The sequence below is a fragment of the Mobula birostris genome, chromosome X (genome assembly GCF_030028105.1).
Source record: "Mobula birostris isolate sMobBir1 chromosome X, sMobBir1.hap1, whole genome shotgun sequence".
Taxonomy (NCBI): domain Eukaryota; kingdom Metazoa; phylum Chordata; class Chondrichthyes; order Myliobatiformes; family Myliobatidae; genus Mobula; species Mobula birostris.
The window spans coordinates 75653350-75660023 of NC_092402.1; positions in this window are offsets into that span (position 1 = coordinate 75653350).

Below are 6674 nucleotides of genomic sequence, written 5' to 3' on the forward strand. Positions count from 1 at the left end.
AGTGGAACGCAGGCCGTCCTGACAAAGGGTCTCAGCCTGAAACGTCGCCTGTGCTTCTTCCTATAGATGCTGTCTGGCCCGTTGAGTTCCACCAGCATTTTGTGTGCGTTGCCTGAATTTCCAGCATCTGCAGATTTCCTCATGTTTGCGTTTTTGAATATGCAAGGTTTGTTAACTCTGGAGTTAAGGAGGCTGAAGTGTGACCTGATGAAAGCTTATAAGATTATCAGCAGCATAGATAGGGTAGGTGGTCAAATCTATTTCCTATAGTCGAGGTATGTGAAACAAAAGGGCATTATTGGTTTATGCAGGGCAACACAGTAGCGTAACGCTATTAAAGCACTGGCGACCAGGGTTCAATTCCGCCGCTGTCTGGAAGGAGTTTGTACATTTTCCCTGTGACCGCGTGGGTTTGCTCCCACATTCCAAAAACGTACGGGTTAGTAGGTTATTTAGTCACATGGGTGGAATTGGGAAGCGTGGACTTGCTGGACCAGATGGGCCTGTAACTGCTGTATCTCAAAGTGTAACTAAATTTCAAGTGAGAAAGCAGCTCTAAAGGAATAAGTATCTTACACAGCGGGTAGTTGATATCTGGAACTCATTGCCAGAGAATGCAGTGGAATCAAACACAGTACAGTCATTAAATTTAAGGGGTATTTAGACAGACACTTACATAGACAAGACATTGAATGATACAGTCCTAATGTGAGCAAATGATGCAGATTGGTAAAAAGTTCAGCATAGATTGATGGGCTGAAGGGTCTGCATATGTGCTGTACAGTTCTATGACTCTATGATATTTGAATAGCCTGCTAGCAGATTAGTGGAGCTTTACTGTATTAGTAAATCAGGGTGCTCAGATGAAGATGGCTGGGTAAAATCCCAATTGCACCATGAAGCAAAGCAGCGGTGTTCTCCTGCTAATGATCCTATATCTGTCCCTCAAGTCACACCCAGAACAAGTTCTCACACAGCCGTTTACGTGACTTGGCTTAACTCAGATTGGGTTTAAACACAATGAAAAGAAAATATGGAATAAATATTGCCATTTCATCAACCAAGTGGCCACGAGGAATGTGACGGAAGAGGCTCTAATTGCCTGGATAGGAAAAGCTCCAACACTCTCGAAGCTCAACAGCACCCAGAAACAGAATCAGGTTTAATATGTCATGTGAAATATGTTGCTATGTGGCAGCAGTACGTTGCAATACATCATAATAAAAACAGTACATCACAGTAAGTATATATATTAAAAAGTTAAATAAGTAGTGCAAAAAGAGAGAAAAAAGGTGTAGTGTTCATGGGTTCATGTCCATTAAGAAATCTGATGGCAGAGGGGAAGAAACTGTTTCTAAATTGCTGAGTGGGTGCTTTCAGGCTTCTGTACCTCCTCCCTGATGGTAGCAATGAGATGAGGGCATGTCCTGGGTGATGGGGGTCCTTAATGATGGATGCCGCCTTTTTGAATTGATTGGAGAAGAACACTGGGTGAGATGCCAGCAGAACAGCAATGGCTGGAATCTCTGGAAGCAACTGGGAAGGCACAGGATTTATACATCCCAAAGAGGAACAAGTATTCTAAAGGGAAGATGACACAACTGTGGCTAACAAGAGAAGTCAAAGCCAGCATAAAAGCCAAAGAAAGGAAAAAAAAATTAGTGGGAAGTTAGAGATTGGGAAGCTTTTAAAATCCAACAGAACACAACTAAAAAAAAGTCATTAAGAAGGTAAAGATGGAATACAAAAGAAAGCTAGCCAATAATATTAAAGAGGATACCAAAAATTTCTTCAGATACACAAAAGGTAAAAGAGAGGCAAGAGTAGATAGCAGACCACTGGGAAACGATGCTGGAGAGGTAGCAATGGCGGAACTGAATAAGTATTGTATTTTGCGTCAGTCTTCACTGTGGAAGACACTAGCAGTATGGTGGAAATTCCAGGTATCAAGGGGCACGAAAGTGTGTGAAGTGGCCATAACTAGAGAGAAGGTTCTTGGGAAACTGAAAGGTCTGAAGGTAGATAAGTCAGTGGACCAGATGGTGTATACCCCATTGTTCTGAAAGAGGTGGCTGAATAGATTAGTGAAGGCATTAGTAACAACCTTTCAAGAATCATTAGATTCTGGAATGGTTCTGGAAGACTGGGAAAATGCAAAAGTCATTACACTCTTCAAGGGAAAGAGGCAGAAGAAAGGAAACAATAGGCCAGTTAGTCTGACCTCGGTGGTTGAGATGATGTTGGAGTTCAATTATTAAGGATGAGGTCTCAGGGTACTTGAAGGACACGATAAAATAATCAGCATGGTTTCCTCAAGAGAAAATCTTGCCTGACAAATCTGTTGGAATTCTTTTAAGTAACAAGTAGGGTAGACAAAGGAAAATCGGTTGATGTTGTGTACTTGGGTTTTCAGGTGGCCTTTGATAAGGTGCCACACTTGAAGCTGCTTAACAAGCTATGAACCCATGAACCCAGGATAGATTCTAGCATGGATAAAGCAGTGGCTGATTGGCAGGAGACAAAGTGTGGGAACAAATGGAGTCTTTTCTACTTTGCTGATAGTGACTAGTGGTGTTCCACAGATGTCTGTGTTGGGACTGATACTTTTTATGTTATATATCAATGATTTGGATGATGGAATTGATGGCTTTGTCTGAAGGTTTGCAGACAATATGAAGATAGGTGGAGAGGCAGGTAGTTTTGAAGAAGCAGACAGGCTACAGAAGGACAGACAGATTAGGAGAATGGGCATAGACATGGCAGATGGAATACAGTGTCAAGAAGTGTATGGTCAAGTACTTTGGTAGAAGAAAATAAAGGGTTGACTATTTTCTAAATGGAAAGAAAATGCAAAAAACTGAGGTGCAAAGGGACTTCTGCAGGATTCCCTAAAGTTTAATTTGCAGATTGAGTCTGTGGTGAGGAAGGCAAATATGGTGTAGCATTCATTTCAAGAGAACTAGAATATAAAAGCAAGGATGTAATGTTGAAAGTTTATAAAGCACTGGTGAGGTCTCACTTGGGGTACTGTGAGCAGTTTTGGGACTCTTATCTTAGCAAAGGATGTGCTGAAATTGGAGAGGGTGCAAAGGAGGTTCACAAAAATTATTCCAGTATTCAATGGCTTGTCATATGAAGACCATTTGATGGCTCTGGGCCTGTATTCACAACAATTCAGAAGAATGAGGGGTGACCTCATTGAAACCTATCAAATGGTGAAAAGTCTTCATAGAGTGGATATGGAGAGGATGTTTTCTATGGTGGGAGAGTCTAAGACCAGAGAACCTCAGAATAGAGGTGTCCTTTTAGAATGGAGATGGGGAGGAATTTCTTTAGCCAGAGAGTGGTGAATCTGTGGAATTCTTTACCACAGGCAACTGTGGAGGCCAAGTCTTTATGCATGTTTAAGACAGAGGTTGATAGATTCTTGATTGGTCAAGGCATGAAGAGATATAGGGAAAAGGCAAGAGATTGGGGCTGAGAGGGAAATTGGATCAGCCATGACCAAATGGTCCAATTATGCTCCTATATCTCATGGTCTTATGGTTTGTTCATTTTGTGCAATGTGGTATAGCGTCAGTGATCATGGTCTCTCCATGACCATGATTGTTCTTGGCAAATTTTTCTACAGATGTGGTCTGCCATTGCCTTCTTCTGGGCAGTGTCTTTACAAGTAACCCCAGCCATTATCAATACTCTTCAGTGATTGCCTGGTGTCAGTGGTTGGAAAACCCAAGACTTCTGATATGCACCAGCTGCTCATACGGCCATTCATCATCAGCTCCCATGGCTTCATGTGACCCTGATCTTGGGGGGGGGGGGGGGGGGGAGGAGAGAAAAGGAGGGAGGAGGGGGCTAAGCAGATGCCACACCTTGTCCAAGGGTGACCTGTAGGCTAGTGGAGGGAAGGGGTATCCTACACTTCCTTTGGTAAAAAGGATCTTCACCCCAGCACCCATTGGTTTGTAGACTTCCCAAACAGAATTCAAGATGCTGCTTCTAGTTTGTGTGCTTAATGGAGAGATAGCTTGGCTTGGGAATGGGGAGGAGAATTAAATTGGTTGGTAGCTAGGAACTCCAGGAGGCCACTCTACCAAAAGATAAGCCACATAACTACTTTGGTTCTAATTTACTTTAGCAGCTATGGCATTTACTTGCATGGTCTTGTCTGCGTTGACTATTCAGTTACAGTCAATCAAAAGAATATGGCAGCGTACACTGGATTAATCTCTCTGTCGATAACTATTACAAAATATTACACAGTTTTATAGTACTCTAGTAGTTTTGGTAGTCTAATTTGTTCTGTATTTCATTTAAATACATAATTTGTTACTCAGTTTGTCTTTTTTATATATATATATATATATATATACCTTTTTAGCTATTTCCATGAAACTTCGACTAATTGGAGCTTCCACTTAATCGGGCCAAAATATACTGGTCCTGATGTGGCCCAATTAACCCTAATCCACTGTATACCAATGATTTATCCAAGGGGACCAAATGCTATATGTCCAAGTTTGCTGATGATACTGAATTAGGTGAGATGGTGAGTGTGAAGGAGGATGCAAAGAGGCTTTAGTGGGGGCATGGCAGAGTGGAGTGAGTGAGCGAGCAGAATGGATCTGTAAATGGCAAGAAATTGGGTAGTGTTGATGAGTGGAGACTACAGTGCAGTTGTACACAAGTCACTGCAGGTCAACCACCAAAGCTACTGTTGGGGGGTTGGGGGGAGGTGACTCAAGAGTTAGTGCTGCTGGCTCACAACTACAGGGACCCAGGTATGACCTGACCTCAGCTGCAGTATTTGTGCAGCTTTCACATTCTCCCCACGATACCATAGCTTCATCTTGAACCCAGAGTGCTGATATGTTAACTGCCTCTAGTGTAGCTTTGTCAAAAATGGCAAGTTGGTAAGCATGAGAAATCGTCTTCAGGGAAATAGGAGAATGACATGGGCTTGCTCTGTGTGAGCTGGCAGACTTAATGGGCTGAATGGCCACTTTATATGCTACATTGATTGTTCAAAGGTGCAAGACACACTCAAGTGGGCAAATGGTATGCCAGTCTTTAGAACAAAGGGTCTAGGTTACAGGAATGTGAAAGACTTATTGCTGTTGTACAAGGCTCTGGTGAGAGTTCACCTGAAGTGTTGTGTACAGTTATTTCCTTACTGTATTTGCCCTAGCAGCGGAGCGAGGATTCTCTAGACTGGATCCAGGGCTGTCAGATTTGCTGCATAGGTAGTACTTGAGTGGACCAGAGGTTAGAAGAATCAGACACCTCATAGAATCTTAGAAAGTTGTTAAAGGGCCTGATTCACTGGATGTGGGAAAGCTGACCCAGGATTCATAGAACAAACGAGCAGGCACAGTTTGAGAATCAGGGGTGGACAAATCAGGCAGGGTGACAAGCTTTTGGAATTCTACAATCCAGATGGCTCCAGAAGTTCAATTATTATGTTCATTTGAAGAACCATGGATTTCTGAATATTAAGGGAATCAAAGAATGTTGTGATAGCACTGGGAATGGCACTGAGCCAAGGCCAGCCACGACTGGATGAGTGGCAGGGTTGGGTCAAATTTCAGAGTAAAATTTATTATCAGAGTACATACATGTTACAACATACAACCCTGAGATTCTTTTTCTTCTCAAAGCATTGGATGACAATCTCCTGTTTCTCACGCAGATCACGGGATAACAATGGAATCATTTAAATTAAATATATTTATTGAATCAACTACAAGCACTGATAACACAGTTAGAAACTCTTGCCTTTGTTCTCAAATCTGCCCTCTTACAGTACACTAGCCATGACGTGTTTGGCCCATTTGCACAAAAGCACTGTTGTGAGAGGATCTGGGGAGGCACTTAGCCCCAGCATGGGAAGGTACTCCCAGACTGGCAGTGTCTGAATACACTACATTGTGTACCATCCTTTTCTACAGTTAAACGCTACCCCTTCTGCAATTTGTGCCATTTTTACACAGAGCATGATTCCCTGTTTTGCCAGTACCAAGTGTAGCACCCTCACCAGGCCTGTATGCAAACATGTCTTGTTAGCTGGCCTTGCAAACAGTCACAGGATTCAGCGGTAAGAAGGCCAGCCACCTTTCATAAACAATAGGCATCTAGGATCGGTATGATTTAGGGTTCAATCAAACAGGAATATGGTGATGTTTCGATTAAAGAAACCTCGATTTGACTGAATGCTGTGTAACAACTGCACATACACAATTATCAGTCCATAAAGTTAGAAAGAATATTTACAAATTTCAGCTTTATCAGTTAGTAGGGAAAAGAAAAGGAAAAAATAAAAAGGCCCATTTCAGTTAACCCATTCCAAATGTGCACATAATGTTGGAGCTCATCTTGAAGTTGTCAGGTCCGTGGGTCCAGCGAACGCTTACACCACATTCCGAACGTCGCTCGAAATCCATCGCGAACAAACGGGCGTTCTCATCGGGAGTATTGGCCATTCATCTGGACAAAACACTGTGCAGTAGGGGCGTCTCTTCCTGTGGCAGCCTCAGCCATCATCCCTCCTGTCCTCTCCACAGAGCAAAGAGCTGGACAGTTGATTGGCAAAAGGGAAATGCCCCACCTCCCCCTCATACCCCATCCGTTATTGCCCATCCTCCGGGCTTCCCCCCTCCCTCTTTCTTTCTCCCTAG